Source organism: Bos indicus x Bos taurus, chromosome 7 (assembly GCF_003369695.1).
Source record: "Bos indicus x Bos taurus breed Angus x Brahman F1 hybrid chromosome 7, Bos_hybrid_MaternalHap_v2.0, whole genome shotgun sequence".
Lineage (NCBI taxonomy): Eukaryota > Metazoa > Chordata > Mammalia > Artiodactyla > Bovidae > Bos > Bos indicus x Bos taurus.
The window spans coordinates 84,304,603-84,316,795 of NC_040082.1; the positions used below are offsets into that span (position 1 = coordinate 84,304,603).

At 39.6% G+C, this 12,193-nt stretch overlaps 1 protein-coding gene and 1 long non-coding RNA gene across 11 annotated transcripts in view; one reads left to right on the forward strand and one right to left on the reverse strand.

Moving 5' to 3' along the window:
* The window catches only part of LOC113895621, a 301,641-nt gene that overhangs the window by 130,524 nt on the left and 158,924 nt on the right, over positions 1–12,193 (reverse strand). The window lies entirely within an intron of this gene.
* The window catches only part of CTXN3 (cortexin 3), a 32,212-nt gene that overhangs the window by 13,729 nt on the left and 6,290 nt on the right, over positions 1–12,193 (forward strand). For 2 of the 10 annotated variants that reach the window (XM_027547021.1, XM_027547024.1), the window contains exons 4-9: positions 4,730–4,782; positions 4,882–4,944; positions 5,440–5,485; positions 6,147–6,214; positions 8,664–8,879; positions 9,202–9,294. The gene's annotated coding sequence lies outside the window, so the exon portion shown is untranslated. Of the gene's footprint in view, positions 1–4,729; positions 4,783–4,881; positions 4,945–5,439; positions 5,486–6,146; positions 6,215–6,969; positions 7,097–7,666; positions 7,750–8,532; positions 8,552–8,663; positions 8,880–9,201; positions 9,295–12,193 lie in introns of those variants that run through there. The other 8 variants (XM_027547027.1, XM_027547029.1, XM_027547022.1 and 5 more) reach the window with 7 other exon arrangements.

Genomic DNA, 12,193 nt, shown 5'->3' on the forward strand with positions numbered 1-12,193 from the left:
ACAAAGAGTCAGACACAGCTGAGTGACTTAGGTAGATGGGTAATCTATGGGAAGTCACTCTGTAAAGGGTAAAACTCTAGTTAACCGTAATGGTAGACTGTGTCACTCGGTGTTCTGTGTTCCTATCTAGGGAAGGATTATACTACTCAGCCTATTGAATTCAGATGTGGCCATGATGTTTGCTTTGCCCAGTGAAATTGAAGCCACTTGGCAGAGGTCTTAAGAACTAGCACACACACGCCATGCTCTCTCTCCTCTCTACCTTGATATCTGGTAGATGCCAGACCCTCTGTCTGAATCTTGGGATGAGGGTAATAATGACATCGGAGCAGAGTCCCCACATGACCCTTAATGAATGTGTAGCGAGAAAAAAAGTTTTTCTTATTTTTTCCACTGAAGTTTCTTTTTTTCAAAATCACAGATTATCTAGCTGCTCTTGACTGATATGAATGAAGATTACTGGTTGGAAGGCGGTAATTAATGGTTATGCCTGGTTGGACTTATTTTAATATGACAGGCAAAGTACGACAATGATGTTGCAAGAGAAAATGACTAGGAAAAATACCACTACGATGTTTATTTAGGACGATCTGTAACAAAGAGTGAAGCCTGTGGATAAATTATTACCTCTGCTAATATTATAGCCAGTCAAGTGAAAAATACATTAATAAGAGACTCAGCTTTCTTTATTCTCAAGTACCTTACAGTCTAATCAGAAAGCCTTAATAAATTCATACTCACACATACACACGTACCTTTTGATAGATAAAAACATGTAAAAGGGCTCAAGTCTTGCCACTGTAAGAGTCAAAAGTCAAAGGAGACAAAAGGTACAAGCTTGCTGAATTATATTATTGTAATTGTGTTGTTATTCTAATTATCGTCATCATTATTTTACTGTTGCTTTTGTGGTGTTAGATATTAAGATGATAAAATGAGTAGTTGTTGACAGGAGTTGAAAATATAAATTCCATTATTCTTATTTGGCCTATTTAGTATTCTGAACCGGGTAGCCTTTGAATGGACAATACGTGAGGGAAGAAAGGTAATTTATTATTTTCAATAAATAGCTTAGGAATAGGAAACATGGTGGTTTTTAGTGATGCGACTACAGAAAGAGAAAGGACTGGAAAAAAAAAAAGATGCAAGTGACTATAATCAGGTAGCCACACAAAACATGCACTCTATCCCTAGAGGGGAATGAAGACAGAGGAGACTCAGGAGCCAGCGAGGGCTCATCTTGGATCATAGAGGCTAATCCTTAAAGGCTGGACCAGGGAAGAGGTCTCTGTTAATGACGAATGTCCCATTCTGCCCCCCTGACTTGGCCTACAGATGTGGGCATGTGCAGGGAACCATGAAGAGATTTTTCTTCATCCTTTTTGCATTTGCAAACACAGCTTTTCTTGGCTTACACATTGGTAATCCATAGTCCACTGAATATTGTATTGGCATTTGACCCAAGCCCCTAACCATATTCATGATATGCAATACTGATTATGGGGCTATTGGGAACACGAAATGTTCATTTTTCTCAATTGACCCCATATCTACTTTTGAATTAAGAAAAATGTTGAGAACAAAACCAGGCCTCTTCCTGAAACTAATGCTGACGGGCATTCTCATGAGGACAAAAGCAAATGGAAGTGAGACCAGGCTGATATCGGCTCTGTCTCGCGTCATTTTAAAGTGTTGTTCTTGAGCATTTCAAACGAAGAGCCAACTTTTTCACAAGCTCTCTGAAAACTGTTACTGAATTGTATTCAGTCCCTATTAAATTACTAAGCGGTATTTTCACTTCTGTGGTAGTAACATAGACTGAATAAACTTAAGTATATTCTACTGCTTTTGTTTATGTACAATTGCTGCAAAATAAAGTTTATAAAATACCTAGTGTGTGCTGCAATTCATGGGGTCGCAAAGAGTCGGACACGACTGGGCGACTGATCTGATCTGATGTTATCTAGTATTTCAGCCAAACAAGCATTTGAAAATGATTGTATCCTTCAAAACTTGAGAACAAGTACATCAAGCCTTTCCTAGCAATGGGAAAATTCACCGAATACATAATAAAATTTTTTATTTGTCTGCTACCACTAATAACATATAACCTATTGTACTTCATAGCTTTCTTCAAACATCCTAAAGTTTAAAGGGAAATAAGTGTATACACAAAAATAAATGGATAAATAATTAAACAGAAGTTAGAAGCATAAGTGAATAGATAACACACATAAAATAGAGGTTGTAAGAGTGATATGGGAAAAACAGGGCAATTGTTTAGATTTTAGGGCACTGCATGTGATTACAAGAAATCAGATTTTAAGTGTACACAAGATGTTTGAGGAAGACAGAGAAGGATCTGTTTACTTGCATGCAGAATGGACCACAGCCCTTGAGGGGTGATTCTGGGCATGTGAGGAAGCCTCTGTTCTCAAAGAATTATCCAGCCATTCACTGATGGTCCTCAGGATGATCCTGTAAAGAGACTCAATGGGTTTCAGGTAGGGTTTTTATTTACTTCTTAATATTTGGCTCATACTACACCGACTGACTTTGCAAAGTGAAATTGCAAATAGTCAAATTACTCAGAAAGAAAGGCTTATACTGAAAAGTAGCTACTCTGTGCAGTATTCATCTCTCATGGCTAATCTCAGTTCAGTTCAGTTCAGTTGCTCTGTCGTGTCCGACTCTTTGCGACCCCATGAATCGCAGCACGCCAGGACTCCCTGTCCATCACCAACTCCCGGAGTTCACTGAGACTCAAGTCCATTGAGTCGGTGATGCCATCCAGCCATCTCATCCTGTCGTCCCCTTTTCCTCCTGCCCCCAATCCCCCCCAGCCTCAGGGTCTTTTCCAATGAGTCAACTCTTCGCATAAGGTGGCCAAAGTACTGGAGTTTCAGCTTTAGCATCATTCCTTCCAAAGAACACCCAGGACTGATCTCCTTTAGGATGGACTGGTTGGATCTCCTTGCAGTCCAAGGGACTCTCAGGAGTCTTCTCCAAAACCACAGTTCAAAAGCATCAATTCTTCGGTGTTCCACAGGGAGAATGAAATTTTAACAGTTCCTCCTTTTAGTTCTCTTGATATTTTTTTATTAACAAATTGACCTCACTCTTCCCTATTTGGTCAGCATTGACATCTGTGCTGTTCCTTCCGTCAAAGGGATGACTTCACTCAGTCCCCACCACCACCCATCTTGATAGTTGTATCAGGATTCTGGCCTACCAGTTAGTTACCTCTACAATCTTGGAAGGCAGTGGGGTCACTCATCTGTCCCCAGGCCTTCCACTTCTTATTTTTAGCCCCTTTTTACTTTTTGACCCTAGTCTTCCCTGGCACACAGTCACCCCTTACAAAGCTGCAGCCTCCTGTGTATGTTTCCAAAGCTCAGCATCACTAGTCAGCGCTCCTCCATCCACACTCCTCTCTCAGAAATACTTTCTCTCTGCCTCTTGTTCCACTATGTTGTCTTTATCACCATGGGCTTCTATTCCTGCCACTGTTTACTACCACTTTAGCAAGAGGTAAGAAGGGGAGGAGTGGGGGAAGAAAAAAAAAAAAAAAGAGGAGATGCATGTGTTCTGAATGGGCATTTCAGTCAGAGTTTTTCAAAGCAGGCTGTATGCATTTTTCTAATGATTGGTTCAGGCATTCAATCCATTTTTTCAAAGAGGTACATGATACCCTAAATTTTAAGCTTAAGGTTCTTTCCTCATAGGGTTAAAATGCCTAATATGGCCAAATATTCACTGAGAGGAAAAAAATTTAACTATATTACTTTCTAAGTGTAGACTTCAGACACCCTACCTCATTAATCATATTGGTTTCTTATTTGAAATATAGATTCTTGGCCTGATTTAATTAAATAATCTGGGCCAGGGCCCACCCCTTAAATCTGCAAGTTTAACAAGCTTGTGATAAAATGTAATATTAATGCTATTTTATTTATAAATTAAATAGATATAATTTAATATTAATAACAGAAACACAGGTGATTTATAACATTTAAGTACTTGCTATACATAAACATGGGAGAAGGAAACAGCAACCCACTCCAGTATTCTTGCCTAGAGAATTCCATGGACAGAGGAGCCTAGTGGGCTGCTGTCCATGGAGTTGCACAGAGTCGGACACAATTGAAGTGACTTGGTATGCATGCATGCATTGGAGAAGGAAATGGCAACCCACTCCAGTGTTCTTGCCTGGAGAATCCCAGGGATGGGGGAGCCTGGTGGGCTGCTGTCTATGGGGTCGCACAGAGTCGGACACGACTGAAGCGACTTAGCAGCAGCAGCAGCATACATAAACATTTCATATATATTATTTAAAGGAAAAATTATAGATGGCAGGCCTTTTACAAACTTTGGGTGTAGACTCAAAAGAGAAATATATACCCTTAATATTTGCCTTTTAAAATAATATGCTGTATGACTAGAACTTCTGACTAATCTCATTGACATGATTGTAAACTTAAACATTTTTTCAATCAGCAACTAATTATGTTACTCATAAAATGCAGTGTTGAATCAGCTGAAGTTTGTATTCAGTGATCACACATCATAAATGCTGTTTATTACTATTTCCTCAGCCTTCTTTCAGTAATTTCTACAACTTTAAATATCAGGAACTGAGATTGGTTTTTCACTATATTTTTAACAAGGATTTTTTAACTGCTTCATATGATTTTTCCCTCCTCTGAGTGTTTTCAAATTGATTTTTCAGTGGCAAGATTTTTAGCTCCAGACACTTGTCAGGTATTAAAGTCAGGCTAAAAGGTCAGTAATTCTCAGATACATTCTATTTCATTTTATAAATCATCTTAATGTTCTAAGCTGCTTAATCCTCAAGTTTTCCATGTATCTTCTCTTCTACAGTGCAGCTGTGGAACAGAAAGAAAGAACCCTGCCAAAATGACAGCATAAAAATTTAGAGGGATGGTTTGTATAAAACCCTAATTAGTACTTTATATGACATTTTAAAGGCATTAAGTATTTCAAAGTCATTAAGCAAATGGTTATTATTGTACAAGTCATTTTAAAAGAATAAATTTACCCACCAGGATGTTAACTGCTCAGTATGAATTTCCTTTGAGCAGTGAATAAGCCATAGTGATGCTCTTATATTTTCATGCTGTAATTAGAATAACTAAAATTTTGCAAATATTATCTCTAAATAGAATTAATATGATACGTTTTGTGAAGTTGTTCCTTTTTAGGATGAGACATCAGCTTTTTTATGAGCATGATACATTTCATTTCTATATCCTTTACTGTTTTTGATTTAGGAAGAAATAAACTTGATAATTTTTAGGGCAATCTGTAATCCTGACAAGTATGAAATTCTATTAGTGTTTTCTTTCTTTCAAATATAATTCCACTGAGTTGCACATTGTTTGTCTCTCATTTTCATTTTTATATTTCTCTGTGCTCCAGCTTCATCGACTACTAATTGAGCATTCACCAGACAACAGATGTGATGGTACAGAAATGCATTCAAGAAAAGATTAAACCAGGAGGCTGCCAATTTGCAGTTGGACTTTAACCTGCTTGCTTTTTAATAATGCTTGAGTATAGATCCTTATTTATAGGCTTGGTATAAATATTATTAAATCTTTCCAACTATTCCCTTGAGCTTTGAATGTTCACTGACCTGTGAAGATAGCCAAGTGGATAAATAAGCTTATACTTAGACCTAGCAAATCAGAGGGCTATTAGAGCTTATCTTGACTTTTTTTTTACTTTATGTTACATGATGCATTGATTTTTTTAAACTAAGAAGCCATTTTAAAAAGACACACTTAAACTGACTTCCAATTCTCTTTTAATGAATTGAAAGTGGTAGAGTCATTAGTGCATATCCCAGCCTGTTTTCACATCCTCAATTTCACATTTGCTGGTAGTCACATAAGTTACACTTGGCTTTAGCCTTGGAAGGCTAAAGAGAACCTCTGAAGGCAGAAGTTAACAAAGGAGAGGGGCTCTAAAAGCTGTCATGTCCATTCCTGCCACCCCATCCATCTTACTCCATGTATTCTTTTCCCCATTCCTTCCTTGAAAAGAGTGATCAGCTATGTCCAATGTCGTCACAAAGAATAAGAGAGATTAATGGTAAAGAGTTTTGTTTTTCTTTTTTGGTTCAGGCAATTAAAAACTGCAAATGACCTTGTGAAATCAGGTCCTGTAAGAACATGATTCAGATGCCTGCTGGGTGAGTAGCGAAGGGAAGGGGAGGAAGTGGGGAATAGTGGAGGTGGGCTTATCTGTCAAGAAGCTTAGCAAGCATGGCTGGAAGGTAAGCTCCTAGGGTTCTTACTAGGAAGCCGCCTAGACTTGTGCAGTACACAACCTGAACGAACTTAAGCAGGGACGTAACACCTGTAGTTTTTATTCTGAGCACGCTTTTATTCTGAGCACGCTTAACACAGAACATATCTGATTCGCAATGAATGAACTTAATGGTTCTTGAATAGCATCAAAGAAAATTTTACCTAAAAGAAGGAGGAAAGGATTTTTTTAACCACTAATCTAGTAATGAAAATGAAAAGAAAATCATGTTTCTATTTTGAAAAGTATACCAAGAATCAATTCAATTTGATTTTGAGAATTAGGTAGAGTCAGAAAGAAACAATGATAATTAATAATAGTACAGCCTTGTGTTGACATAAAGCTCATGAACTTTTCCTCATATTCATTGTCTACTTCTTTATGGAAAAGTGCAGTAAGAGAAATTTAGGAAAGAACTGTAACCTAAAGAATATTAAAAGTGAGATGAAATTAGAAGGTAGGAAAAGTTCTTAAAATAGATTTCTAACAATACTAACTCAGAGTATCATGTGATAAAAAGACTGAACTGACATTCAGGAATAACCCTGGGGTCAGAGAAGCATAGTATATATAACCTATGAAGTCATCCTATTTCACCAAGTTTCATGTTAGTCTGAAACATGAAACATCTCTGTGCAGCCTTATATGTTCCTGTTTAAAGCTGGACTAGAAAGCAGAAATTTGGGGAGCAATTCAAACAACTATAACGATTATCAAAAACAAAAGGACTGGAACCTACTATGAAATGTTCAAAGAAAAACTTTTTGTAAGTCCTTCTTCACTGTTTCAGCTCATGACGACTATCATAATGTAACTGCAGGGGAGAAGGGCTGATACTGATCATTCCAATGATAATTATCTTATAAAAGAAATATCCAAACTTGGCCTGAAGATCTTTGTACCAGCAGATCTTCATCAAATGTTCTTTGGCTTACCTAGTTCACTTCCTTTGTGGAAGAGCATTCTAACAGAAGCTTGCGGTGGTTAATGACCACAAAGGGGATAGAAGAGAAAATGCGCTGACTCACTGAGATGAAGTAAGCAATGGAGGAGTTAGTTTAAACAGAGGTTGTCAGAGGGGGTTTTGGAATCTACTTCTCTGGAGAGTTTTAAAAATAGGCCAGGCACTCATCTCCCTGGGATGGGCTCAGGCTGCATAGTAGCTAGAGGACAACCACAGCCCTCTCGGGTTCCCTGCCACCTCTACTGTCTATAGATGACAACAATATCTGAGGGGCCCCTGGGCAGGGAACTGGTGGTAACCTGGCTCGTTTCTAACTAGAGTCCTTTTTTACCCCATGGAATGATAAGTATATATGTGAGGGTGGGGTCAGATTGTTCCCTGAACCATACTCTGTTAGCATTACTGAGCAGGGTGCTCCATCCACCAGCACCGTCGGCTGAAAAGCATGGATACCAGTTAGTATTGAATGACAGTGCTCTGTTGGATTTCATTTGTTCCATTGTTTTGTGTGTCTGTGTGTCTTTGTGTATGTGTGAGAGAGAGAGAGAAAATATAGTTAAGTTACACTAATTGGAAAGGAAATTCGGTTAAAGAGTCTGGAAAACATCTGGGGAAAATACCTTCATGTCCTTGTGAAGCATTTGATTCTGATGTTAGACTCTAATCCTTAGCATTTGAATTTCTTGGATCGGAGGCTTATCCAGGATTGTTGTCTCTTGCTAGCAGGTGGGGGGTTTCCTCTTAGAGAATGAGCTCCATTCTAGTCCCCTAGAGCTACTGGGTCATGGCCAGCTTCTCAGGAGAGCTGAAGAGACAGCAGAGCTGACAGGCACAGGGAGACTTAGCTTTGAATATCTTGCACCCCATTATTTGGTGGGTGGGGGTGTTGCTAATTGTTCTTCCATTTCAACAAAGAAAGTGGTGATTTGCCAAAAATCAAGGATATTCCATCTTAAGGATTAGGCTGAATGCTTTCAAGAGAAGCACTTTTTTTTTTTTTTTTAGGATGAATTTTATCCTATAATATTTTTCCAATTTATTTAGGTACTTTGTCCAAGGAAAATAGTATAAGTGTTATGCTGTGTAACCAGAATCTTTAGAATTAGTACAACTTTTTCTCAGTGAAGGTCTATCTTTATTCACCAAGTGGGCTCAGATGGTCTGTGTCGGGTGGAGTGCCTGCCAAGGTCACAATCATGCAGGCTGCCCAGAGGAGAGTGGACCTGGCAACCCACCACGTAGTAAATTTACAAACAGGTGGTGAAATTAGGATTTTCTTTTTTACTTGTTCTTTCCTCCATGCTTCCCATAATCATTGCTTTTCTGGAAGGTCAACTTTGTTTTTTTTGTTTTTTTGTTTTTTTTTTAGAAAAAGGAGTCTTTCCTTCATCTCCTAAATGCTAAGTTGATGCCCTTCCCTAGAAGTCTTTCCATTAATTAAGTTGGCCTGAAGGTCATAAACCATGATCGATATGGAGGCTGGTTGCTGCAAGGTGCTAACTGACATCCCCAAAGAGGAATAGTGTCAACAATCAATAGAGAAGAGCAAGACACTGGTAGATTTATGGCTTTGATTTTTGAAAAGGTATGGGAATGCCCTGTGATGTTTTCCCCCGTACTCCTTTTGAATGTTAATGCTTTCTTGAAGATGATTTCAGACACACTGCTAGGATACTGCCTCTACTCACTGAAGCAGAATTCTCTGAAGAGTTGCTGAGGCAGAACCGAAATCATGGCTCGCCTCAGAGAAGCAGCTGTATTGGCCGCTAATGATGCCTCACACAGAAAGACGATGCTCCTTTAACTCGGGGTTTTAATGGGAAGTTTCTAAGCCTGAAACAACAGCTTTAGCTCTGGGGTGTGCCATCAGCTGCTTGCAGCTACCACTGCCTACTGCTTTCTCACAGCCTGGTCGGGAAGAATGGAAGCTAAGGAGGCTTGTAACTACCTGTAACTGTTCCACCAGGAAATGGATCAAGTGTTTGTTCAGCCAGATCCAGGTATTTGACCAAAATCTGTGTCTATGGTGGGCTAATTAGATGCTGTCCTCTAACTTTAAATATATGCATGAGCCATGATCGCATGGATGCCTTTTGGATCCAAGTTCTGAATTTAGATCTAGCTGTCAGATAAAGTCTAATTAAATAGTTGCTAGGTAAAGTTAATGCATGGGGGTGAAATGTAATGATGCCTGTATTTTTAAAGCATGCTTAAGTTTATAATGCTACAGACACTGGATAAGAGAATAGTAAAACAGGCTTTTTTCTTTGCTAAGCTGCAGTAAATTATTCTTGAAAGCTCTCTGCCCATTACATTTTTTTTTCCTATTCACCTAAAACATCCCACCTTCCAAAATGTAACAGGGATGTTCTAATTTGGTTACAAAGGATCATGACCCACACAATTCATAGTGATAGTGCTGACTATCCCTGTTGTCCCTGGGCAGTGTGTAGCCCTAGCCTTTTGAGGTATCAGCAAGCACTCTCTTTCACTAGGAAACACACAAGGAAAGAGAAGGAAAACTGAGTTGAACAGTAAGGTTACTGTTTGGACTTTAAAGTTCCAGTTCGCTTGTGGTACCTTTTGACACCCCCCTTTACTGACTGGGCACTCGCAGGCTATTTTTCTGATGTTCTCAGCAAGGCTGCAGTCTTGCCCTGCAGTCCCTTTAAAACTCGTAAAGCAGATGTTAGGAGGAAGATGAAAATAGGGAGGAAGTAAAGCTGCAGTCAGGGCTCAGGCTGAAGATAAAGGTCCCCTGCTGACCAGCATGGTGAACTGGCTACAGCAGGGTTCACTCCCCAAACCAAGCAGCAGATGTGTCTGCAAGCTGACTTTGCAGAGATGAGCAGAGGAAGCCGACCTCCTGTGCAGCAGCGAGGTCTAGCAACAGTTCTGAAACTGCCTGTTGACATTTGTAGCTGACCACACTCGCTTGTCTTTAAAATTGGTGTCTATGGGCTTTCTACTAGCCTTGCGTCTAATTTTCAAGTGTATAAATTAATATTTACTCCTAACCATCCTGTGAATTTGGAATCATCAGGGCTATTGTATCAGAATAGGAGTGGTGTTGAAAAAGAGGAACATGGGGGTTGCCATGTATTGATGTGAGCCAGAAAAATGGGGAGAGGGTGGTTAAAATGCCTGAAGTACTTAGAGTCCGGAAATCTCTACCTCAAGGTCTTGGCTGGCCACCAAAAGGGCCATGTATTCTGTGAATTTATAGGAAACATTTTGCATCTTTGCATGTATATCCTGGAATGCAAGTTGCTCTTCACTGGATTCATACACAGAATTTCTACGAGAAATGAGGTGACTTTGGTGGTGGGCTCACAGTTGTGGGGGGAGATGTGTAATAGGGTCGACTGGGATGTTTACACGTCGGGGGTGGGTGGGTGGGATGGACGATATACCTCCAGACACTCCAGCTATACAGACAGCAATGCAGTTGAGGCTTCCTTTAGCTCAAAAAAGTAGAGAGTGATTTTATTCTGCCTCAGTTTCAGGATATATTTCTTCCATTTTTACAAGACATGTTCACATTTCAACAGCCAAGCGTCAGAACTACTACAGGATAACGCAGCACTTTGACAAAGTTTGTCCCTGTCAGTTGTTGCAAATTCAGTCCTGCCTACCTAGCCAACTCCCTCCCTATTTCACAGTCTACGGATTGGTCTCACTAGGCTGCTAGATAAATATAAACAAGGTACACAGGATGTCTTTGTGGGACAAGGTGTCCCGTCCATCACATGTGAGTGTAAGCTGGACAAGCCTGTGAGTGTTCTTGCTCGATGGATGAACTGTCTTTACATCTGCTTTTGAAAATACATCAAGTCACATAACTAGGTTTGTGGCCTACAAGGTTTAAAAATTAGGTACAGCAGTTATATGGTTTCAGAGTACTTAAAATACAGACTGCGTTGTTTCACAGCACCCTGCAGGGCATTAGCAGTTGAAGGATGATGACGTTCTACTCATTCCCCTTTGAAGGGGGCTACTCTTGAGCTTTTTGATTTGGGGCGGTTTATTTAACAATCTCCATTCCTGCGTGGGAAATGAGCAATAAATCTCATTTTGCACAACAATGAGATAAAGAGAAAACACTCATTCCTCATCACCTAGTTTTTGAACAGCTCACCATGTGCCAGGTAGGACTATACACACACAACATCTACTGCAGCTGTTATTGCAACCCATCGCGAGAGGGATGACCACAAAAGTGAGATGGTGAAATCGAATGCCTGTGTGTGGTTTCCCAGAACAAGGGGCCAAATGCAATGAATGAATTCTGCTGCTGTCACTTGGAAAATAAGAAATATATCATTACTTTAAGATAGTTCTCTCCAGACAAAATATTTTTTCTTACTGTGAAATTTTATAATGAGATGAACAGTCCAAAGGCTCCAAGCTTGAGAAGGATATGTGTTGGCATTGATAGTTCCCATGTAAGACAATACGATTCAGGATATTTTAAATGGCTACCCTTCCCCATCAAAAAGCAATCTAGGTAAGAAAGGATTGACCCCTTAAACAGAAAGGAGAGTGCTTAATTCCAGCGGATTTCTATATTTCAGACCCTACCCATCAGCAGTGAGGCCAAAGAAAATTTTAAAAAACCAAACAACTGCTTCTTAAATCATGAGCTCTGTGACTATTAAAATGTCATTGTGACTCAGATTATTTGTGATTCTTTGAAACAAGATCTATTTCAACCACAATGGCCTGACATCCCAGTTAGGGTGGATGACATATTCTTTTTTTCACCCCTTCTCTGTACCACCCAGCACCTCCAAGCTTGAATTCAGTTCCCTGAACTCTAAGGGGCCAGAGGTTTGTCTCAACCTCTATTTAGAGAGGCAATGATCCCAGAGCAGCAAGGAATTCCTCAAGGAGCCTGTT